At 31.1% G+C, this 26,834-nt stretch overlaps 1 protein-coding gene across 2 annotated transcripts in view; it reads left to right on the forward strand.

Moving 5' to 3' along the window:
• Positions 1 to 205: 205 nt before the first annotated feature.
• Positions 206 to 26,834, forward strand: part of LOC106682875 (acetylcholinesterase) — a 169,853-nt gene continuing 143,224 nt past the window's right edge. Inside the window, exon 1 of one of the 2 annotated variants that reach the window (XM_014423977.3) lies at positions 206 to 277. The gene's annotated coding sequence lies outside the window, so the exon portion shown is untranslated. The other variant, XM_014423978.2, reaches the window with a different exon arrangement.

The raw sequence follows: 26,834 nt of genomic DNA on the forward strand, positions 1-26,834 counted from the left end.
CCTACCGTTGTTGAAATGTTCCGTTGTTGCTGTTGAGGAGGTACCTAGTGAGGTAGGACCAGATGATTGACTATCCTAACAGAAAGGTTTCTCTCTTTTCCTCTTGGCCTCGGATCCCCTAGATGAGTCCTTCCCTATTGACCTAGACTGCATAGTGACCCCTAAGAAGGAACGTAACGAGAAGAGGAGGTAGTACACGGGTAGGGCCCGCGGGCATGCGCCACTCGCCAGTAGCCAGACCTCCCCAGTCTGGGCCAGGACTCGTCGCCAACAGTCGGTAAGTACTCACAGCTCACTCTCTTCAGTCGCTACTATATTATAGTATCATACCATCTTATAGTTAGTAACTTTATACTAATTGGTAAGTTCATCTGTTTAATATAACCTCTTTTAATTAGAAGTATCTGAGTATCTCTGTTCGTATAATTATGTTTCTTAGTTGTGATTTCTGTATTCACATGACTTCCTCAGTATGTAAATATCTATTGTACTTTTTATATAAACCATATATTAACATATAATCATAGCTCGTACATTGATTATTAAAATTTATCATTAAGACAATTAAATTACATTTACTCAGGTACCATAATACAATAATCACCATAATACTGTTAACAGTTAAAACAGTTTAACGTGATTATTGAGAATAAACATTTTGAAAAATAAAATAAATTTGAAATGAGTTAAAATATATTTAGCATATTGATTTATATAATCATTTAACAGTTTGGTGGTCATGGTTACATCTCGAAAGGGAAAGTCATACATGTACCACGATTTTCCCCGTTGCCTCAGTTGTCTTGTAAAGATCCGATTGTATAAATTGAATACATAAACATTTATAGTTAGAATTTAAATTTACAACACATTAAATTTAGTGAAAACTATATGATTTTACAGTCCTTCAATAACTCATTTACGGTTTTTTACCTTAAGTGGCTTAACATGTTTTTATTACGTGATTTGTCTATTTTTATATAACTTCCTTACAAATATACTCTTTAAAATAAGAAATATGATTATATCCATTTTTTAACATTTATTGAAAATAAAATCATTGATAACCAGATTATATCGTAAATGTAATCTGTATGTAGATTGTTGTTATTTTATTAATTTGCAAATGAGGGATCCCAAAATACCTAATCACCAAATAAAATCAAACAATAATTCATTGAAATAATAAATGAAATATTGCATTTACAATGGTATTTGTTGGCAAGACATCAAACGCTTTGTGTCGTTACACTTTTTGTCAGATCCCTACAATATAATTTTTTTTTTCATCTTTCATTTTTTTATTTGCGCCTGTAAATGTACATTTACAACCAGCAAATGAGATCTATCCAGGCATGTCATGATAATCTAAGTACATATTTTGATAAATTCTTGTTTCATATGATTTATTTGAAAAATACCTCATTTATTCCTTCTTTTATGCTTCATTGATAAAGTAACGTTTAAATGTTTAATTCTTTATAAACTAAAATTAATAATATTAAATTATATGGTAAATATCTACATGTTCCTGCAAGTGGTGAGTTGGTTTTTGGATATATTAATACAAAATAATTGAAAAGTTACATCATTATATGGTATGAGTCAAAAGAACAAAGTATATTAAAAAAAATATTTTGGAAAATATTAAAGTTGAAAACGACATAGAATATAGTAAATTTTATTATATTTTAATTTATTTCATTTTTAAATGATTTAAATTAATTTTAATTGAATTACTTAATCAATATGCGTTTATATATCATTTAAATGTTATATAAAGTATCATGTAATCATTTATATGCTGTTGAATTCAGCAAAAATTTCAATAAAAATTAGAATATATATATATTCCATTTAATATCATTTTGAAAATTGATCTTAACCTTAAAAAAAAAAATGACAATTTTTTAATTTATTTAAGTGTGGGTTTCAGTTTCTTCTCACAATAGAGCTTCTTTTCTCATTTCCTTTTCCGATCTCCATGTAATCCTAGAAATAGTAAATTGAGATTTTTTTACAGTTTAAAATAATCTAAACTATCTATTTAAAATTTTTATTTTAAAATTAAATTTATAACTATTTTTACAAATAGTGAATATGTTCCAAGCAATAATCAAAAGGCAAGGAGGCAGATCTAAAGAAGCAAAACACTGGTATAAATTGAAAATTGAAGTAAATTTAGGAAACTTCTATTCCAACTCCTTAATAAGCTTCCCCGTGCTTCTGATAATTTTCATACATAGACCTTGACACAGTTTACAAACTATGGATTTGAGAGGGAAATAATTTTTTTTGAGGGGAAATATAATTTATTTAAAGACTTGATGGTTGTTTTTAGGTAAAGAATTTAAATTTGTAGGTATGTTGTAGTTACAGGTCTTGGGGAGTACAGTGCTTAAACGTTTGATACAGATAGTTGTTTTACTATTTTATCTTTCGGTTAATCTGACGATCCGAGAACTATTTAGGTCGCCATTGGTAGAAACTATGAGTTTTTAATCAGAGGAATTTCGAGTCAATATTACAACTATATAATTCTAATTTGAGTTGGAAGTTAAGCATTTCTTTTATCAACTAAAATTTGGAGTTATATTGGAACTCGTGGTATTGAAACATGGGCTTACAAGAAGATTAGGAGGACATGGACTAAAACGTAGCGTAAAAGAGATTTGCGTCGATTTTGCCATGTTAATTTACTGTTTTCCACTTTCTACGCCATGTTACGGAGCGAGGAATTATGGCAGAGAATATGAGGCCTGAACTGGGTCTTTTGTTTAGATAAAACCAATGTCTTGTCTCAAGAAAATGTCCTATTTGTTTTACTGATTTGGCGTTTCGTTGTTAATTAACATTGATTTAAACCATCAGGTTCCCCGATTATTTGAGGGGCTAGCGTGTCGAATCGATTTTAATATATGCCGGTGTTGCGAATGAACAATAGGAACCAGAATATTTTCACGAAAATGACGAAATGTCATTCAGTTATGGGAAGTCTTAGATTTAAAAGATCCATAGTAATGGTGCGAGGATGGAACCCTGGGGAACTCCACCTTTTTTTCAAGTATTCATTGTAAATCTAATATTCGAGTCGAATGATGAAAAATCGTTGGATAAATAGGATTGTTATATTAGATTATAGAATTGTACATTTAGTTTGAATAAGATTGTTACATGTCAAGCTACATCGAAAGTCGGCTGTTTATCAAGAGGAACGCCTGTAACAAACATTGTCTATCCTAAGGCCGTAGGAATATGGTCTATTGATGGTAAAAATAATGATAGCGGAAGACAAACTGATTATGAGATAAATTTGTCTGTTTGTATAGTAGAGTTATTGCATCAAAAATTGTATAAAATGTTTAATTAAACCGTAGAGTGAAGACTGAAGGGTCTATAAGATGAAGATAAATGAGAGTACTTTTAAAATTGTTTTAAGATCGTTTTTTGTTGGATGATTTTCCCTGAATGAATCCTACACAAGGTTTTCAAGTGGGAAAACGAATGATTTTTGGTTGAATGGTCTGGTTGAAGTAATCTGGTAATAGACAGCGGACTAATGCTCTACCTCGATAAATTGAGGACGAAAGACAGGTTCTTGACATAAAATACCTTTACATTTTATTGGAAACTGTAGACAAATTGACTTAAAATACGATAAAATCGAGAATACCTTTTATTTTTCGAAAATGCAGCCCACAGAATACTATTTACAAATAATGCTGAGGGTGAAATACATGGATAGTTCGAATCCATTATATAATATCTTATATATCTTATAATCTCATTATAATCAGTGAATTAAAATAAATTAAACATGTATCGCTTAAAGACCTTAATGTTCCTTATGTAACTGATCTAGCCCGAAGCCAGATATCACTCCTTCCATTATAAACTCCCTAACCACTAAACCCCGCTAGTTTCTAGCCTTGCATCCTCTTCCATACCTGACAATCATCCGTGGCGCCTGAAAAAAAGATGGTAACGAGACCAATGGGTAGTTGCTCTACACGCCTGTAACTCTCCATTTTAACTAAGACCATATTTACTTAATGTATTATGTAATATACAGTTGTAAATCTCAATAAAGATTTAAAAAAAAAAAAACGTATACCGCTACAACTCATGATGAGTCTAGGTGTTAAGTACTTTGTAAAGAAGTACAGTTTCTAGAACAACGGTTGTGCAAGGAGGTGATTTATTTAGTTAATAGTACCAACTTTAATGGGGCTAGGTGGGCCCTTGGAGGGCTTCTGAACCCAAAGGGTTGACTCATGACTGCAGTCTACAACCACCTGATTCGAAGATAGGCACGTTAAATAGTAACAGCACCTTACCCACTGATCTATTTCACTCCCCAATAATCAGTAAAATATTTCTAAATCTAGTAAAGTTCGGATAGCATTGGTTTCTTGTGAAGAAAGTATTTAATTCAGAATTATTTGAAAATTTCCAAGGGCAGAAATAATATCATTCACAAGTTCAAATATTGTATATGTAATCATAGTATCCACGAAATAGGAGATCAAACCAAGCTTCAAAGTAAAAATGATTATTATTATAAAAATAACTATTATTTAATGGATTTATTTACGATTCAATTTTCGTTATTACAGTATAATTACTTTGTAATAACATGAACGGACTGATGCGGACTGAGGGATTAGTATCGACTGGAGTTGAGTGGATGATGGTCCACTAAAGCCGAGTGGCAGGACAAGTAGTCCTCATCGTTTGTGTACACGGCCGAGCTGTAACTCCTCTCAGGGCTCAGTCTACTTATCTCATATCGTCTTTTAAAATTATCTTTTACAAAAGAAAATTTTCGAATTGAGTCGGTTAAAATACTCATTCGTATTTTTCAAAATTTTATTCTAAAATTATCTCAGACAGCATAATAAAGGTTCATCCAATTCAAAATCATAGTTATTATAAAGTGGGAGTTATTCAATCATAAATGTAAATCAATAACTATAGATGGATCAATCCAACTCTAAAAAAGTTGGCAATTAGTGTGAGTGTGGAAAGACGTGCTAATTTATTTTTGAGGAAATAACCATTTTTATTATTATTGGCTTATGAGAAGACTGTTACATCTACCAATATCAGGATTATTTTCTTTTAAAAAGTATTCGAGAATTGTCACATAGAAAGGAAAATAATATAATAATTTAAGTCTGCAAACTAGAGTATATTATCATAATTTCCTATAGCAGAGTCATCCTGAGCAATCCCAGAGGTAATCAAAAGAAAATCTATACCACTACAATATTTGATGGGTCTGGGGTGCAGTATTTTGTAAAGAAGAACAGTTGCTAGACCAACGGTTGTGCAAGATGATTTAGTCAGATTCACATTCGACCACCAGATTTTTACCCAACTAAGGGTATACACTTTTTGACCCCGGAGGGCTCCCGAACCCCCAGAGATGACTCAGGGCTACTGTGAAAGAGAAAATAATTCTTTACCACAGCTGGATTCAAACCCGGGTACTTGGAGTTAGTGGAAATTACCTTACCACCGAGTTACTCATTCCCACAAAAATAAATTAATTTAGGAAATAATATGATAAGATAATTTATTATATATTATATTTATTATTATATTATTTATTATATATTATATTTATTATATATTCTCAGTAAAAGAGAAGTATTAATCTAATTAAAATAATGCGAGATACAAAATTAAAGAAAATAACCAGATGAAATGTTCTTAGATTAATAATAATGTTTGAAATAATAGTAAATGAAAGATGAAATACACATTGTTGAGTATTTCTTTTTCTGTTTTAATCTTCGTATGTCTTTATATTGTATATGTATTCCTCCATCTGAAAGCCTGACTAATTGAAGGTATAATATGCACAGGGAAGGATGGGGTTTGAAAATGTTAACAATTGGAGGGTCATTATTGTGTAAGTTAGCTTATCTCGCTTGAAAGTATTGTTTGAATAATATAAGAGATACGTGTGAATGGTTTTGAGAATTCTGAGATGGAGGTCTCTACTGTGGTCCCAAAATCTTTTCTACAACTTAGGGTACAGACAGGTAAAGATCCAGAGAAAGGCTCTGCTACGGGTTACCAGAGACTACAGTACAGGTGGTAGGTGTTTAAAGGTAAGTCTTGACTTCCTCCAGAGGTAAGAACAACTGAAGCTGATGGTTAAGAGAGCAGGCTAAGGAGGCCACCGACTCCTGAAAGATAAAATAACGAGAATTCCAGGAAATGGAGGAATATTATTTGGAAGAATAAAAAAGAAGAATGAAACCGACGGTGGGTTACAACTCCGAAAGGAGTTGCCTGGGGAAAGTATTTGTTAGTTCCTCAAGGTGCACGAGAGCTTTTGACTATACTATAAGGATTTGGGAACGATGTCAATTCCTTATGCCCTAGATGTGTTTAGAAGAATGCTGAGGGAAATTAGAATCTACTTCCTCTTGGAGAACGATCTCTCTCAACTGGAGAATCTATTCGTAGACACTATAAAAATGATGTGGGAAAATGTAAGTGGACTTTGCCCTTGTCAATCTAGTACGTAGAAGAGAAAGAGGCGTGCGGGAAGTCGCGGGGTAAGGCCTGAGGCTACTAACTCCAAGTACCCGGGTTTGAATCCAGCTGTGGCAAAGAATTATTCTTTATTTCACTGTAGCCTTGAGCTCTCCGGGGTCCATCCAGCCTCATAAAGTGGATAGCATAGTTTCGTACAAATCTGGTGGTCAAGCGTGATTCTGACCAAATCACCCCCTTGCACAACCGTTGGTCTAGTAACAGTACTCCTTTACAAAGTACCGAACCCCTGACCCTTTATGGATTATGCCGTAAGATTTAATTTTTTTTTTAGAAGAGAAAGAGGAAAACACGCTTACGGGAGCAGAAATGATCTAACACTACAGAAATGAAGAGCCACTGGACAGAAATGAACTAGCAGATAAAATGAATCGACTTTGTAACTGTTATGCAGTTTGCAATGTATCTTAAGGGAGTATCTAAAAATAAAAGATAAAATGGCTTGAAAAATGACTACAGCAACATAAGCAAACGGTAATCCAGAATGTAGAAAACAAAATAAGAACAAGATATTCACAGCATCAATCAATAAGTAAATACGGGTAAATGGAATAATTAAATCCATTTACGCAACAAAAATCCCAAAAATTCTGTTCTTCGATATGCAGACGTAGAAAATTTAAATACATATTATAATTACAATAGAATAAATTAAAATTAAAATTTAATAGATTCTCAATTTCTGCCTCTTTCGTTTCTTTCAACCACGCACAATTCCTTCTTTAAGAGTCATACTTTAATACATCCAGTAGAGCAGACTACAAAGAAAATATTCCCAGATTTTATTCATCCGATGAAATCTGATTACTAGAATGATGACGCTAACAGTAATGGATTTAAAATAATAAAATGAACCTAATAATGGAAATCGTGGAACCATAGCAACAAGATGCTACAACAGCGAGAGTCAGGATTATTATATTATATTATAATCCATAAATGTTAGTATACGTAATGTTATTTTTATAAATTGTATAAAACAATGTTCTATCGTTACCCTTTCAAAGCCTAGTTCTTGTCATGAAAATGGGTTTTGATAAATAACTGTTGTGAAGCTGGGACGAATCGATTTTGATAGCCAGTAACTATTGATAAATAGCAGTGACAAAGAGAACTTAACTCAACTTTGCGCAGGTCCCCTCGGGCAAATGTGATTATCCAACTTGTGTTCATAACTCACTAACAGCCTTCAACTCATCAAATTCCAATTCTGTTCGCCTTCATCCAATAGTCACACCCCACGCCTCCTCCAACATCAGTTAGATTGCTGTCATTGATGTCCATATACATTATTTACTTATTTTAAAATTTTGTATCTGATACTTAGGTAATGTAATATAACGTTATAAACAAAATACCACTAACCAGAACGCCGGATGAAGGCGGACTAGGAACCAAGTTAAAAGCAATAACTCAGAACGCTTTCAATAACAAGCTTATTTTAAAGACTTTTTCATAGCTACTGGAAACCACTGGTTAATGACATTCTAAGAGCAGTCCTTACTTATGGTTATTTGTTTGTTTTTTTAATTCGACTCTTCATTTGGTAATTAATGCATTTTTTTACCTCAAATTTGTCAATTTCAGACTATAAGGTAAATAAGGGAAACATATTAAAATGAATAAATATTGGTATATGTATGCCCATCTATATGTGTATAGCATGAGAAATTTAGTTCAAGCACTAAATTTTAAGCAACTAAAATTACAGTTTAGTTCTAAAAGAGTAAAACGTGCAAGATTGAGCAAAATGATGGGGAAAAAACCAATACGAGCAATTGCGAGCAAAATAAAATTAGTATTTATATATAAGAAGATGGTCAGGGTTGCGGTAAAAAAAAAAATAGTTTATAACTATTTAACATTAACTTAGTTTTTTAAGTTAAGTTTTTAAAGTTTATAACTATTTTAATGTCCTGATAGGACATTAAACTATATGTTCTTTTTTTGACCGAAACCCTGACCATCTTATATATACATTTTTACGGACAACTATGTATACGTATATATAAAAGTAGTATTATTTGAATGTCTCATCCCTGATTCTAATTTTTGTCAAATTTTGGTGGAATTCAGAGCTAGGGAACAAGATGAAATTGCATGGAAAACCGTCTCTAGTTATTTCATAAAAGAATACTTGTGTGATAGTTTCTGAAAAAAAATTTCTAGCTTGTTTGTTTTGTTTTTGTTAGGGGTGCCAAACTTCATTGGTCATCAACGCCATTTATGTTTTATTTAATTTTGCTAATATTCGACAAATTTTTGCTATTTTTTAATTTAATTATTTATTATTTTATTTATTTATTTTATTATTATTATTATTATTTTCCTTCAGATCTAGTTATATTTTCGTCAGTGAATTTTGTGATTTTAAAAACTGAAACACCAATTTTATTGCTTTATCATCGTCTCCAAGGGTTTTTGAGATATCTTAAGCTATTGAGGAAAATATGGCTTATTGTCAGATTTTTGTTGCAATACTGGCAGTTCGGAGGCGTTTCTTTCGAAATAAGATAGGAGTGGGTGAGCCTCGTGTGACCTATTCTCAGCCTGATCAGTAGAACCTTCTCTCTACGGCATTTGCGACGGGAGGTACCCCAGGGTTTGACATCCTTTTTTCCTTTCCATTTGAGGTACCCCAGGGCTTGACATCCTTTCCATTTGTAGCTTGTTATTGTTTGTCTCTAAGGTAGTTAAGTAAAAATGCGTTGTACAAAAATCTAAATTACCTAGCAAGTAAGAACATATATTAAATTTCGTTTATTCTTCACTAAGAATGTAAAAGAATGTAGATCACTATCTACATTGAGGAATCATAAAGGACGTTCACCGAGACGAGACAAATCGGGTAACCAAGAGCAGATGGATTGTGAATTGGGAGGCATCTTTGAGGGGACTTCACCAAAGAAGGCGAAACCTGTAGTATCCTTTCAAAATGAGAATTCCTTTAGTCCACAGTATGTATGCTTATAATTATCCAATTATTCTCTTCTGGTTGGACGGACTACAGCAGGGCGAAGTGAGCGTGTATGGGCTATTATCCAATCTGCATTAACATACACGAATCCCAATCCAGAAGAAAGCTTCTCAATGGTAGAAGGAAAATTTTTCCCCTAAAGTATTCAAATTAGCGATATGTACCTCTTCATAGAAAAATATATGAGACCGTTTTGCAACTTGCAAATTAGTTGGTGTGATTTATAGGCCTATTCCCTCCGAAATGCACGTTTTTAGGGAACCAAAGACCTTTTGGAAACTAGTGTTGTTTAAACTATATTAGTATAAGCTGAGTATAGAACGATCTATATTGTAATGTTCTTCACTTGAAAATGTTTCCGTTGTTAATTATCCTTTATTAGAATGAAATATAGTTGGGATTGATAAGCTGATTCGTCCTTCCTCCCCGGTCGAGGTGTAGATATAAATCACGGAGCTATCGAATTCAGTATCGATTGTGATAGAAGCAATAGACTGCTCTACTAAATATTCAGGAGGCAATCCGTTTCCTGGCGCCGGATATTCCTCTGTGCCCCGGGTGTGTGCTTTACCCCCCCTCGTCACTCCCCTGCGGAATCGGTTGTACTGATTATAGTCGGCAGGGTTTCGACAAATTTATGAATTCTTCTGATTGGAAAATACATTTCCCACGGGATGAGAAAAATTGCTGAAGCATCAAACCAATGCAGTAAAGATTCTTCGATGACAAAATATTGAATTCGATAGGATTTATGTTTTCTCTGCCAGTAATATTTTTGTTTTTTTACCTCGAAGTCCACACAGTGATTCAGGAAGCGAAAAAAAGAGAAGATTTTTCCTAAAAACGAAACTTTTTAAACTACAACTGGAATATGTATTTTAAAATTGTATATTATTATTCTTTTTATTATGATTTACTTAACATACTTCCTGGTTATTTCTGACATACAGGGGTATCTAGAGGTAACCAACATATCCTAACCATGGGGGTTCAAGTTTTCATTTCATGGGACTGCCACAGAAATATAAACCGTCGTTCTAGGCCGAATTCTTGATAACCCGAATTCTTGATAGGCCGAAAAATTGATACAGCTGCAGCCACGAGACAGTTTACGTTGATGCTTCAATCCCCCTAACAAATTACTTGCACGTAAGAGTTAAGTAATAGAAGCATTATAATGGGAAAGATAAGATGGCGACTTTTTTTACTCATGTCCTCCATCAAGGAATTATGCAGAACCTAAAATGGAAATGTCATTAATTTCTTAGGACCGCCGTGATACAAATATTCGACCCTGGTGGGAATCGAATCAACAACCTTCTGAACCTAAAACTCTTGAGACCATCACCCAAACATCCATAGCTAGCAGGTAATACTTTTTTAATTGTTTATTAGAAGAAAAGATTCATTGCATTGACGGTTATTTTAGTAATCATGTATCTCATATTGCATTAAAAAAATTGTGGGATGATCATCAAATCAACAAATTTATTTATTTATTGATATTTACAACTCTATAAAAAATTCAACAAGTAAATTTGATCATAATGACATAATGATATGATACACCATGTAGAGAAATTACCCAGTAGTAGAACTCTAAAAACAGTTTACAATATAAGGTCACGAGGCCATCTTCTTTTCAGGCGCCTCGGAGGATTGCCAGGAATGGAAGAGGAAGCAAGGTTAGAAACGAGTGGGTTTGGGTGGTTAGGGAGTTTATTATGGAAGGAATAATATCGGGTTCGGGCTAGATTGGTGACATTAATAACATTTAGGTCTTTATGGATGGTTTTATTAGTAACAAAATAAGGAGCATTGAGGATTTTACGAAGGATTTTGGATTGTAAAGATTGGATACGAGAGGAATTCGAAGGTTTAGTGGAGCCCCAAACCTCAACTCCGTATATCCAGATGGGCCTTATTATTGTCATGTGGATCAGTCTTTTGTAATGAGTTGGAACTTTAGACCGTTTGTCTTGTAAGTGCTGTAATAGTCGGAATCTGCGTGCAGTTTCCTGTCTTGTGTGAGGATTGCAGGTTAGTCGTTTGTCAAGATGTAGTCCAAGATAACGAATCTGTTCTACAGGGGTTAGAGCCACATTATTAAAGTATCAACCCAAAGTTGTGAGTAAGTGTAATATTTGCTGTAAGCTCATAGAAAGTTTGATATTGTTGTCATTTTATATGTAAGTCTATGTTAATGGTACAAAATGCCTAATAAGTTACAGAAGGTTTTTTAGTACCGTAGTACTCTTCTTAGCTGCGAAGGTGTCGATTGTATTCTTGCGCGAAAAGGCAGTAAACTTTCGACAAACAAGATGCTTCTGTTGACTTAAGATCTGTTCATTAATACAATATGCAGCAATGATAAAACCAAAGATAGATCAAATTCTAATTATGATGTAAAAAATCTTAGATCAATTAAATACATAAAGTTGGAAAAAAACGTTCCTCATATCAATCTTATAAAAACGTAAGTAATTATGTATACTGCACATGAATCTTATAAATATATCTTGTTTATATCAAGGAAACATTACTAAATATTTATTTATACTTTACGAAGAAGAATAAATAATAATTCGGAATTTACTGTTTCCACAAAATCGATTATTCAGAACTACCACTATTTTGCGTGTAAACAATTCATACAATAGGAGATATGGATGCTCAGCTGTGGTAATAACCGATTCGCAAACGCGCGATCGCAAAATCGATTATATTTTTATTTTCATTATTCCTTCCATAATAAACTCCCTAACCACCCAAACCCATTAGTTTCTAACCTTGCTTCCTCTTCCATTTCTGGCAATCCTCCGAGGCGCCTGAAAAGAAGATGGGCTCATGACCTAATATTGTAAAATGTTTTTAGAGTTCTACTACTGGGTAGTTTCTCTACATCCTATATCATATCATTATGTCATTATGTTAGAAATCCGAAAACTTTATGGTAATATTGATTCTTTTTTCATTCTTAGCACCTCTGTAATTAATTGATTGACCTGAGAAAACAAACATGGTCATACGTCAGAAATAAGATAAGTTTAAATGAATCCTGTACTTATTTTATTTTACAAGGATTTTTTTATTATAATATTATTTCTAAGTTGAAAATAAATATAGAACTAACTAAATATCAGTGTTATTTATGGCCTAACGCTGTATAACTAAATGTTAGTTGCTGGTTTCAGATAATAGCTAATTTTTTTTTAAAAAACTTTTTATTTATTGATAGATATTACAATCTGCCACGCAGTTATGGCAATAAGTAATAGTGATGAATGATCACATTCATACTAAAATAAAATAAAATAAGAATACAAATAAATAAATGAATGAAAAAATCTCTCTTAAAATATAAACAAAATGAACATAACCAAACTATTTGTATGAAAAAATAAATAAATAAAATAACATAATGATAAAATAATATAATCTCTAGTCACATTTACACTCCTATATACAATATTTACACAATCGACCTTAGGATCACATGTGAGGGGTAGAGCAGAGCTCAAAAGATCCCAGCGCATCCTTATCGCTGCATCACTGGTAGTGAGCCAGTAGAAGCTGATAGCTAATTTATCTTTAGTTTTTAATCGTTAGTTGTAGGTATAAAATAAATAAGAAGTTATTATATATTTAAAAAAATTAGTAAATATGTTTATTTCTATATTTAAATTCATTTATTTACCGACCACTTGATGTAAGTAGTGAATAAATCTTTCAGATAATTTAAGTCGAACCGATGAAAGAATAGCACGGTAATATCACCCAGAATCTTAAAATATTAAGAGTACAAAGAAACTTAAGATATTACATATTCAATATATCATATATTTTGGATTTTGGCGGAAAGTATGTTGACGATCAGTTTTACTTATATCATTGATCCTTTGGGTAGGGTATGCCTTTTATCATAGGAGTTTATTCTATTCCCTTGAAAAAGATTAAGACGAATATATAATATATATGTAATAAAAACTATCTATATCTATATAAATGAGAGATTATAATATGTATAATAATAATTATGGAGTATATATAAAAACAATTTCATTTGGTTGTTGCCAAGGTTCCCTTGGCTTGAATCTGTAAACCTTTACTTATGAAAGATCTTTCATTAACCAACTTTTTAGCGTTATCCTCGTGGCATGATGTTATGATAAACCCTTGCGTACTCCTTATATTGCCTTTTGTCACGCAATATTTTAGCGACCTAGCTGCTTAGTGAAAGTCATTAGAGACATTTAATTTTCCTTTGTTACTCCTTTGTCAAAAAATCTTACACGTATATTTTACAACTTGATGACATAATAAATCTAGTATCTTTCACCTCCCATGGATATCCTCCTCCCAGCTACGATCTAATTCAGGGTTGACCTTTTGTTCTGTACGAATATAGTTTTGTTCAGTTCCCCCACAGTCTCATCGTATCCTCAAACCCTTTACTCACTCACAGGTTAAAAAGTTCGTATTTGAAGTTCAGTGCTGTACCTTATCACAATCCTATGTTATCGTTGATCAAGAAAGAACAACAATACTATCTTACCAATGACTGAATTTAGTAATTTGTTAGTCCTTCTATTTTGTTGTCACATTGCTTTATTTTCAAAAGTTTTATTTATGTCATTTTTAATAAAATTAAAATTTAAAACTCATCAAAACTTCTAATTTGATTAAAACTGGAAAATAATAAACCGGTCATGAATTATAATAAGTAATCAGATATTAGAGGTATTTTTTTTATTGACGCCTATCTTATTGACTCAATTATTAAACTAAATCATTAATTAGTTTTCAATTAATTCAGTTTGACAAGCCCGATAGAGTGTACAATAGAGATACGCAGGGTAATTTTTTTATCTCTTAAATAGAAGAGTCAGGATCGGAGGGAGAAAACAAAATAAGATAAAACTAAAAATAAGAGAAAAGAAAGAAGTACGGACGAACAAAACAACTTAAGTATTCTCTGATTCGTTTACTTTCATCTCTGCTCTGGATTTTATGAGATATCTGTTTGGAACGGTTTCTGTTTTAGTTAAGTGTCTTTTCCCAGTATTTTTGTTTTTCATAATGTTGTTTACAATCTGCGAAGATTCAATAGTTAAATTAATGAATTGTTGATAAAATCTTTCTTTGATCGTTTTCAATTATTATAATGAAACCATTCCACATGCATGCTGCTCCATATAAAAAGGTGATAAACACTTTATGTATTATGGTTCCAACGAGCTGCAATGTTGTAATTTTTCTCGCCACAGTTTATGCCAGTGGTCTTCAAACTATGCCTCATTGGAATCTTGTGGCTCCACACAGACCTCCCAAGTATTCCATGGATGTTTGAATATCTCTGTATTATTTGTACTCAAATATTGCTATTAACTTCAATATTTTTATTTATATAATTTTCCACGTTTCAAAAATCATGAAATATATTTTTAATTTAATAAATAAAAGTGTATTATGATGCATTATATATAAGTAATCCAGCCCAATCAATAATAAAAATTGGGACCACGCATCCGATAACTTTACTTTCCATCCTACTTTGAGTTGACATTATAACTCTTTTCAAATTCTTTTATTGTTCTTTATGACAAAATAACACTTACTCCTACTATACTTCTCTTTTTTAGTAGCTGAACGAACTATTATTAATACATATATAATCTTTACACTTTCTTGAGACTGGTTATTAGTGATTAAATAAAATATATTTTATCCAATTTTAGTCTCAAAACAATTCATATTTCTTTATCTGAATTCTTATATTTCTTAGGTTCGCCAGTTTGGCCAATTCAACAAACAGCTTTTATTATACATATGATTTTTAACAATTTTAAACAAGTTACAATATTATTAATAAATTATCTTTACAGGATAAACGAATTATAACTTTGATTTTTGAACTCCTCTGTAACTGATTAATTTGTAACTTCATTGTACATGACGCTTGTCTATCTAACTTATCATTAAACACAATATTTTATTTACAATACAAGTAAATAAACAAGCGTTATTTACAATGAAGTTAATAATTAATCAAAATTAATCAGTTACAGAGGAGTATAAAAATTAAATTTATAATTCGTTTATCCCGTAAAGAATGTCCCAGGAGGAAATATTAGTAATTGAGGAAGAAATAATTTATCAAAAAAAAATTTGATTTCACCTTCTTGGTCATTTTTCGACTTATGAGAGGGAAGGGGCTATCTACAGGATACCACCCTAAACTGACCGTAATGAGGGGTAAAGTTTTCATTTCGTGGGACTGCTGTAGGAATAAAAGTTCAGAAGACCGCCGCCGTTCTGAGGTTGTGAAGACTTACGCCTTAACTCCCTCAGCTACAGACTGTTGCTAAACAGTTAAGATACTTGCCTCGTAATACGATGATTGTTCATTTTTGGCCGACCCAAAGTGCAATTATATTGCATTATCATTTTTAAGATATAAAACTTTAGCAAAGTTTTAAGGCATTTTTCTCAGAGCTTGCATTGAATATAAGCCTAATAGATCACAAAACATAAAACAACTAATGATTTTAAGTGAATGTATACGTATCTTTTAGAGGAAATATTATCAAATGCAGTGAAGAAAAATTACTTTACCCACACACAAAAACAGTACTAAATATAGTTACTGAGGGAGTTTAAGCTATCTTAGTCAGATATAATGAATTCCTAAAGGGAAAACATCTTTGTTGACATAAAAACCACATTTTCCCATGTAATAATTTTTTTGAAGGTAGCCCGAGGTATGCATGTCTCACTAATTATGATCGTAATCAATCAAATGTGTAACTAGAACGTAACAAAATAAACTTATAAGAAATTAGTGACTGCTGCAAATCAACATTCGAAGCCTAAAATAATCAAAGATGAAAACCTTTATCTATTTGGCCGTGGAAGGGTCCTTTATCAGGACATCAAAGACTCTACCCCCTCCAACTCATGAATATACAACGGCTGACAACAATTAAGTGATAAAATGTGCCCATCATTAACTCGGCTCTCTTATAGCCCTTAATAGGCACGCCATTCTGCCGTTAGTTTGTCTTGATATTTGTACCATTTTAAACTCCGACAAACTATCTCATCAAAAGTTATCCTATGATATGAATGTCCACCTCAGGGATAGTTATATTTTAAGAAGGACAGGTGGATAAGAAAGAAAATTGAAAAGTAATTACTCGGAACGTCAATGAGGATTGGGGTGGTTTAGAGAGGGTTAGGGGTGGTAAGAGAACCCTATCTAATATCTATCTGAATTTAATTAAAAATGAAGAATTTATATTTGAAAGTTTTATAAGAATAGAAAAATGGTCACATCCGGGTCTTTAGGCTGGGCGGTCCGTTCTACATCACTGTGGTATCTCCAACTGTAAGTCTGAAAGTTTCGTAACTGAAAATAAAGTTTTTCCGCAAATTTTCTACTATTCTGCCTCGTAAATTTTTGTCTTGCGATCCCCATAAGAGGTTATGGAAGACCAGGTCTTTTCTGCTCAGAAGACCTCAAAACATGCATTTATGTCAAAGACTCTAATTCGAAATTATACAAGATTGCAATACTTTCTCCTACTATATATTCCAAATATAGATCAGTGATTAAAAAAAAACAGGTAATACTAAAATTTTTGTTATCGGGTTACAAATTTTTTTTGAAAATAAGAACATTCGTTTCAATTAGTTTGGATTAGGACGGATAGATAGTGAAGTAATAGATAAATTTGGAAATCATCTGCGTACAAATGGTATTGATATTTTCTTTATGGGTATACGTCATTTTGCTTTTAAATTTGTTCTCAAGAGTTGTCAGATATTTTCTATGAGATTGAATTGGCCACAGCTAACGTAACACCTTCATTTCCATCTGAATAATAAAAGCCACATGAAAGGAGAGACAACTCCCTCAAGAACTACACTACTGTCAGTTTTGCTTTTTAAAATTGTATATTTGAATTCAGAACTTTCTATTTTCTAATTAGGGTGAATGAAGAAAATATAATTAGATGTATAGAAAAATAATGGGGAAGAAAATGAAGAATGATATAAGAATAAAATAATTACATAGAAAAAAAAACAAAAAAAAATTTATTACTATTATATTTTATAAATTCATTGTACTGTGCCTATACATTACAATAATTTTTAAAAAAAATTCTCCGAATAGGTATAACTAAGCAGCGTATTTAATAACCTAATAATTTTTTTAATTAAGTTTTTCTCTTGTCTGCAGTTTCTCCTTATAGAAACACATAATTTTCTATTCTAGTTAAAACAGTATTACTTATTATATTTTTCCGGGAGATGTATGGAATTATATTTTAGGTGTATTATAACGAAAAAGATATTACCCTAGTACAGTCATATCAATGAAAATTGAAGTGCTCATGGAAAATAGAACATAAGTATTATTATCATCATGACAAGATATTATTTTGCAAACAAGAAAGATTTCTTTTCTTAGTCTAGCATTATTGCAAACATGATATATCGTAGGTCTCGGAAACCATTTATTTAAGTGGGATTTCAAAATTTATTAAGGGAAAAACTTATATTAAACTCTGCAATGTCCATTTTTGAAATTTTATGAAAGACAAAAAAGCTGAAGACGGTGATTTTTTTATAAAACTGATTTCATTTGGTAACAATGGTATTGAATAATGAATTGCGTTATGCTCTGTGAATTTTAGTATTTTCAGAAATTAGACATACTTTGTTGGAATTAGTATAGTAATCGCTTCAAACTCATTGAAATACCTCAAAAATGTCTTATTAAACCTTTTTTATTTTCATTTTCAAATTTAGAATCATAAAAATATTTTAATTTAAGATTAATAATACATACGATTAATTATAGAAACCTAAAAAATTGTTTAAATTTTGTTGGGAAATCATTCTTTGATAAAGCATAGTATTGCAATAAAGGCTCAGGTGGCTAGGTCGATTTAAAAGCTTTTTCAAAAGGAAACGAGGTTTTTTCTTTATTAGCATAAAAAATTCTTTCGGATGTTTGTCGTAACAAAAAAAGTACATTTTTAGGCTTTGATATCCTATTTATAAATTGTTTTCAAATAAATTCTTTTAGGCGTAGATAGATTTTACCTCTAAAGAATTTAATTGAAAAAACTAAATTTTAAAAACATGATTTACCAGGGTTTATTATAAAGGAGCTCATATTGCCGCTGCTGTCCATTAAATATTAGTCGTAAATAAGAAATTTCTCGTATTCAATCCTTACAATCCAAAATCCTTCGTAAAATCCTCCATGCTCCTTACTTTGTCACAAATAAAATCATACATAAAGACCTTAATGTTTCCTATGTAACCAATCTAGCCCGAACCAGATATCACTCCCTCCATTATAAACTCCCTAACCACTCAAACCCCCCCAGTTTCTAATCTTGCATCCTCTTCCATTCCTGACAATCCTCCGAGGCACCTGAAAAGAAGATGGCCACGAGAGGGGCTAATGTAAAATGTCATGACCAATGGGTAGTTTCTCTACATGCCTGTAACACTTCAATTTAACTTAGATTAGATTTACTAAATGTATTATAATGTACAGTTGTAAATAGCAATAAATAAATATTAAAAATAAAAAAAAATAAGAAATTTAGACTAAATTGCTTAACAATAATTCTTTATTCAAAACATCATATTTTTTCAACTACCTCAATTCTTGTTTATTTATTTTTTTTCACTTGTTTAGTAAATTTATTCATTTTTTTTTAAATATTACTTATTTTCCTTCATTATATTATTAATACTATCCAAATGGTAACTGTATCATTTGGTAACGATTGGTTATAAGACGTTATCAACAACAAATTTATCGTGTAGAGTCCGGTTTCCCACCAGTGTATACAATTAAAAAAATAGTGATTCATTAAATAGTAATTGTTACTAATCATATATAAAAAATATTAATCATATAAAACATGACTTTAAATATATTTTATACGTTTTCTTTTGGAACTTTTTACAAATGTACGTTGAAAATATTGCCAACATTATTTTCTTAATACTTCCTAATGTCACATTAAATTATTTACTTCGATGCTGAATTGACAGCACAGTCATTGTCTCTACTTATAAACTTAAATAAAGTTTTTAATTATCGAAGTATACCTTTTTTTCTTGAGAAGTTTCAGAAAAAAATCAACAAGAATGTTATCTATTTCTCCAAGAAAGTCCTCAGAAATATTACTTGGACTTTAATAATAAATATAATTTATTACATTAAGTTCCGTAAATCGAAACGTTGTTTGTTTATTTTTATTTTTAGAAATTGTATGTTTAGCTGTAGAAATGTTAAGGACATTAGTTACATACTCAGAGCTAGGAGCCGGATGCTCTGACTTTCGGTCATGGAGATGGGCCAGGTATCATGTTTGTTCGTTATGCAATCTGAGGGGATGATTGATTATGTTTACCTTTCGCAGGTGTCTACCCTCTTCTCAAGGACTGGAGAATATTCTCTTGGTGTGAAGAATTTCTTAAAAATGTACCCTAATTAAATATCAGAGTTTACGGTTAAACAAGATTTAATTGTAGTTAAAGTAACAGCAGTTACAGTTTACATTCTTTCATTATTATAATAAATTTTCTTCTTATTTTATTTATATTAATATCATACTTTTTATTGATATATTTTATTTTATCTAGAAAAGCCAATGATAACAAGTTCTATTTTATAGCATCATATTTGTGGCCATGTTTAAAACAAAATTATTAGACTATGGCCAATAGCTATGTATCTGCTAGGATAATCGCTGAAGGAAATTATCCAAAAAATAAGTTAATTAATTACTAGAGTCCTACCAATGATAATAATTGAATTCTTTTCCAAAGGCCTATTTTGTGTTTTCCAGTTACCAATTAAATACCTTCATATTTATAAAATATTATTACCAAGAATTATATAATATGATAAGGGGTGGTATTGTGTGATATAATAGTATTTAAAGTACATTAAAGAACAAAGTATTTATTTACAATGATTGATAAATAAATGTTCGTAAAATGATTGGAAGGATTTAGATTAATGGTTACCATAACATATGAATTACATTAGGACTTATTACCTAATGTATCTGATATTATGTATTACCTGATTCATGCCGTGGAGTGGAGTAGCGTGGGTGTCGTCTTGTTCATAAGGGATGGCGTCCAGGTCTCATAGCCCTTCTTAGGACTTCGTCTGGTCGAAATGCATCTTGCCCTCTCTTCGGGCGTCTTACTCCTGTCTTCTGTTTTCAAAGCCCCTTTTTCCTGGTCTAGTTGTCCTGCCCCTTTTCTCCCACCTCCCACCTCCCCTTTTTTGAATCTGATTCCTTTTTTGGCCATAGGTGACAACAAAACGCCCCCTAGGTGAGCGTCTCCCCTAGGACCGAGAGGGGGTGGGAATGTTATGACGTGTGTAGGAATGGTTTCTACCTGCCTTAGTGCTTTTGATCCTTCGGCATGTGGCAATGGCAAGAACCGTGGTACACTAAGGTATTTAAAGCTGTGATACGAGACCACTATGGTATACAAACACAGGCGTCCCTGTGAAGTGTCCCCTGAAAGGTATCCCACCTTGGCCAGGTATCGGAACTTATGGCAAAAACTTTAATAATATCGATAATTGTTAATAGGTCAATACCTATATCACAGTATAGATCGTACTGAATCAAAATTAATCGATTGAATTGAATGGAAATTAATCAGTTGAGTTAAATTTGAATTAACCGATCGATTTAATCTCTTCCTTACCAATACCTTTCAAATAAGCTACAGTTATTATTACTAATGCAATTTTAAATTAAAAATGAAATATTCCTCCAGAATCCAATCCTTACAGTCCAAAATCCTTCGTAAAATCCTTAATGCTCCTTACTTTGTCACAAATCGAGTCATCCATCAGGACCTCAATATTCCATATGTTGCCGATTTGGCCAGAACCAGATACCGTTCCTTCCATAATAAACTTCTCAACCACCCAAATCCACTTGTTTCTAACCTGGCTTCTCCTTCATTACCTAATAATCCTCCTAGGCGTCTGAAAAGAAGATGGCCTCGAGATCTTCTCCTCTAGAAATGTTTTTGGAGTTCTATCAATGGGTAGATTCTCCACATGTTTTTATCATGTCACTATGTCACCTACAGCAAATTTACTTGTTGTATATATGTGTATACAGTTGTAAATATCAATAAATAAATTATTTAAAAAAAAAAAAAAAAAAAAAAAAAAATGAAATACATATGTTAATAGTTTTTAATTTTGAAAAATAAAAGAGCGAATGAACTGATTACATACAAGTTTTGGAATCATAATAAAAATTGAATTAATTTCAAATAAAAGTATATCATTTACTTTTTAAAAATATTTTGCTTCATTTTTTTCACAAATTCTTGGAATAATTTTTAGAACAAAGGGAGAATGTACTTTATTTTACCATTTGGAGCAAATAAAAATAAATATATAAACAAAATAAATAAAAAGTTACATTATTTAATATAAATAAAATAGCCATAACAATTGACAAATGACGTATCCAAAATAAATCCTTCTTTAATTCTTTTGTTTCACCATTTATAAAATTAACTCATTTTTATCAGGAAGCATATTTTAATTAATGTCACTATTTGAAGTTTATCATTTGTTATAACCATTGTTATCACTGTTTTTTTTTTATAATAAACATGTTCATTATGATAAACTGTTTTCAAGATGGCTTCCTTCCCATATTGAACAATATAGATTTTAAAATCACTCATAACATAAATGTAACTTAATGAAAAGTACAAAGATGACTGACAAACGTCCTATATAGAGCTAAAGCAATGCCTTCTGTACTCGCTTTATATTGTAACAATTGAATGTTCTTATAACTAAATACACTAATTTGGACATAACTTTGTGTTCAAAATAAAACATCATAAACTCCTTGATTTTTAATAAACTTCAGTTTAGTCGTGTATGAATATTTTAATGTTATAAGCATTTGTAGTTTGTGTATACACAACACTATATGCACTTGTTTGTATCCACTCTATTAACAAAGGCCGTCATTTTACAAAATATCTGTGATCTTGAGCAATATATGGTCTTAAAATGTATTACAAAATTTTGTTTTATATTGTACGTATTTGTTTTATGTTGTTACGTATTTATTTCGTTACCAAGTTTCTGAGTAGCGTGTCTCAATGTAGTTGTATTTAATTTTATAGTTTCCTTGTCCTCCCCCAATAACACTAAATCATAAGCATACTCAAGCACCGACATTTTACCACGTAACGATTAACCCTCTTTGGTATGCATCAAGTTTTTATGAACATATTCTCATAAATATTTAAATATTATAATTTAAATTAAGGTGGAAATTATCTATAAATAATATCTAAAATTATAACACAAATTAAAAACCTTTAAACTCTTATTTCTAAAAAAAAATATTAATTTGACCAACGATCCGAATGCTACTCTACAGTCTTTTCATTTTCAATATCTTTTGCCAATGTACATGTTGATGACATTTCATATTTATTTATCTGGCATACAGTGTCTACAGAATAGGATATAAAGCCATCGAGGACAGAAGAAGTCTTTCTTGTCAGAGCTGGGCTAGGAGTGATACCGCGAAGAGGAGTTTTGAAAGCCGTAAAAGAAGAGAACTTAGCGGGAGCATCTGGGCTACAGTCGTAAATAAGACTTAGAAAGTGGGAAAAGACTACGGCTGACGTTAATGCCAAGCACTCTTCGTCTCCCTGCTGAAATATTGCTCTGCAGGATCTCATGCCTCTCTGTCCAGTCAGCCGGTACAAATCCTTCCCTTCCGTCATCGCCTGGCATTATCTTGTACGGAACATGCACTGTATGAAAATCTATAATAGCATATTCTGGCAATTATAGATTTTCATATAGTATATGATTTGGAGGCAAAAATGATAATTTTAAAGTATAGAAGGTATCACATTATATCTCTCATTACAATTATGAAATAATGCAATGCTTACTATTTTATAAATAGCATTTAGTAGACTTTTGTATAAGTGGAACGGTCCCTTCACGTACCATTAATTCCATGGCGTAGCCTTAGACTATAGCTAGACTATACCACTTTAGCTGGACTGATATCAACACCTTATAATCCCACTAGGCAATCAAAGGGAGAATGCACAGTAAAGTATATATAATACATTTCATGTATTATATATGTTTGAAGAAGCATTAATTCTATTTCAATGAAAGGTAAAAAAAAAAAAATAAAAAAAAAAAAAAAAATACCTGTATAGTGAAATTTACGAAACGTGTAAAACATCCTTTTACTAGGCATCGTAAATAAATCTGGCAAGTTTCTTAGTATGCATGAGGCTGTACAAAATCGTAAACAACCTTTTTTTTTTTTAAATTCATTTTACTGTGTATTATTTTAACCGGAATTAAAGTTTTGCGGTTTTCCGACGAAAAATAATTGATAACATTTTTTATAATTTCAAACTTTTATACTGCAGTAGACTCTGGAAGATTCTGAAAAATTGTTCTATTTTCTAAATCTTTGTTAAGGTTTTTTTTTTTTTTAGATTTTCAAATTTCCTTGTGATTTAGATTATATCTCGTTAACCAGTAACTGTTCTAATTCACCATCACACAAGAATTTTATCCGTCCGCGTTTGGTTGTTCAGTTTAATAAATATTGTATTTTTTAAAAACGTATAGGAAATATGAGTTAAAAACTTTTAAAGTGAGTTATGTTCCGTTCTAATGTTGTTTATTTGTTGTTATTTATAGTTATTATATCGTACAATATTGGTGCGGCATAGCTTATCTTAATCTGTATCTTGAGTGTGAAGGGTCTCCATGCGAGGCTGTAATATGTGTCTTACAGTTCAAAACCCAGGTGATGCTAATATATCTAAAATACAATTATATTTCATTATAATCCAAGAAATAAACGAAGTAATATAGTTTCCTAATTATTTTTTAATTCGCCCCACTGTGTGCGGGTTCGGTTCATGGATAACCTTAGGAGGTATGCTGTTTACTCATCATAATTTATTCAAATCAGATTAATATGGATTATCAAACGAAAACAAACTGAAGATTATGAGTTATTGTGAATGTTCTAATACGCTTAACAGATTTATTCTTTGAGTCTTTGAGCACATATGGTACTTTATTTTATTTAGTTATATTAAATTCTGTCTTATATTCGGACAATGGTTATATGGATCATAGAGCTAATTCACAACATATTTACAAATATATGAATTAAATGATATGACAAAATAATAAATACCAGAGATAAAAATAAAGTAAAATATTATCTTGAACAGAATCATTCCTATTTACAATTCACTTTTTGTGAAGATATCCGAAATATAGACTAATAAGCATAACGAGTCCTAAGAACGAAAAGTAACCCAAATTTAACAAAATCAGACCAAAGTGGAGGAATCATGAAAGCACAATAAATCAAACCAAGTGTTTAAGAGGAATCCCCTTTTAAGCAATTTCACACTTCACGTTAGATTCATAATGTACAAATCCACGTTCTTACACCTCAATAGTAAAGCAAGGAAATGCCTAAGATATTATTCGCTTACACCAAAATGTATAGGTATATTAAAATATACACTTTTCACCAAAGTGGTTGTAGTACGATAAACCCCCTTTATTTGATATTAGTTATCTATTTTAGTTATTTGGTTAATGTACTACTCCACCCAGGTGCTACATCTCCTGTGTTTAGCAAGGACATAGATGACTTGCTCGTTGCCCCACAAGACTGCTCACGTGCTGCACTGGTGACCGTAACCAGCAAGAGTCATCCTGATAACTAGGTTATGATCAAGGAGCCCCTGTCGGTACCCTTTAGCTCTTAATGCAGCAGATTTATACTTCCTTTCATTATTCAATCATAACAGAAAAGTGGCTTAATGTTAATTTTTAAACATAGATTTAGCTCCTGGCAGTATATACATGAATAATTGAGTGAAATAGAACATTTAAGTATAGAACTAAATGAAATGATGTCATGAGAAATAATTTTTAATTGTATCCTCAATGCAATACTGAAATAAATTAAAAATCTAATCTTTATTAATCAACCCTTGTCTAAACATATACAATTTTCGTATTTAATTCTTTCCAAGGAAACACCTAATACTTCATACTTCACTAATTTCTAAACTTTGGAGACCTACTTCAGTATTAGTTAAATCTTATCAACATTTACATATACTGATAGATTTAAATTATACACAATATGTATTGTGTATTAATGCTATTGTTAAAAATAACCACTAGTAATGTAATAATGTTTTGATGCACTGGACGGAAAAGTTTGTCCGAAACGTCGTACAAAATTTAGAAATAAATACAAATAGAAGTATTAAGTATTTTCCTTGATAAATTAATAAATTATATATTAAAAAATTCAATTTTTTTTTATCAAATGAAGTTTCAAAACTTTTACTTCATTTTAAAAATCATTTTTGCTCAACAATTAAACTATTAGTTTTGGTTTATAACAATACATTTGTTATAAATCAAAAGAAGTTTTAATAAAAGCAAATGGCTTGAAGTCCATTTTCTGAATGGTCAGGTTTTTGAATTATGTTGTCACATAAATGATATTAGTAGTTTGATACCTCTTTAACTCTTTGCATACGTAGTTATGGAAAATTATTGCTGCCAAAAGATACATATTTAGTAGAATTTTTAGTAATTGTTATTTACTATTATTGTAGTAATTTTCAGTAATTGTAATAATTATTATTCAATTTATCTGTAATAATTTATAAATATTTATATGATTTATAAGTTAAGGTACAAATAGGATTTAATAGCATTATGTATAATGTTATTTATGTATATACCTTCGGTAGTGAGGAAGGAGTTTGATACCTTAACTTACAAAAAATATTATTAGTTTTTACAAAATTTAAAATTTCTTAATATGAAATATAATACTAAAGCCGTGCTTCTTTTCATGGCAATTACTTCAAAATTTGAAGAATATGGTGACAAGTTTCGGATTATAGTATATAATGAAAAAAACCTGATTTGAAAGGATAGAATGTGTGACGGGTACAGCGGAACCTATCCTAGTATACCATATTACAAACAATGAAATTCAATTCTTTAAAAATTTTATCAATTATCAGATATTTGACTGAAAAATATTTTCGATATGCTTAAATATAAATAAATATCTATTTTAAACAAATACTCAAATATATTCTATTATAATTAGAAATTAAAGAAAGTAATGACGTAGGTAACAATTGAAAT

The sequence above is a fragment of the Halyomorpha halys genome, unplaced genomic scaffold (genome assembly GCF_000696795.3).
Source record: "Halyomorpha halys isolate HHAL.00 unplaced genomic scaffold, Hhal_1.1 Scaffold448.1, whole genome shotgun sequence".
Lineage (NCBI taxonomy): Eukaryota > Metazoa > Arthropoda > Insecta > Hemiptera > Pentatomidae > Halyomorpha > Halyomorpha halys.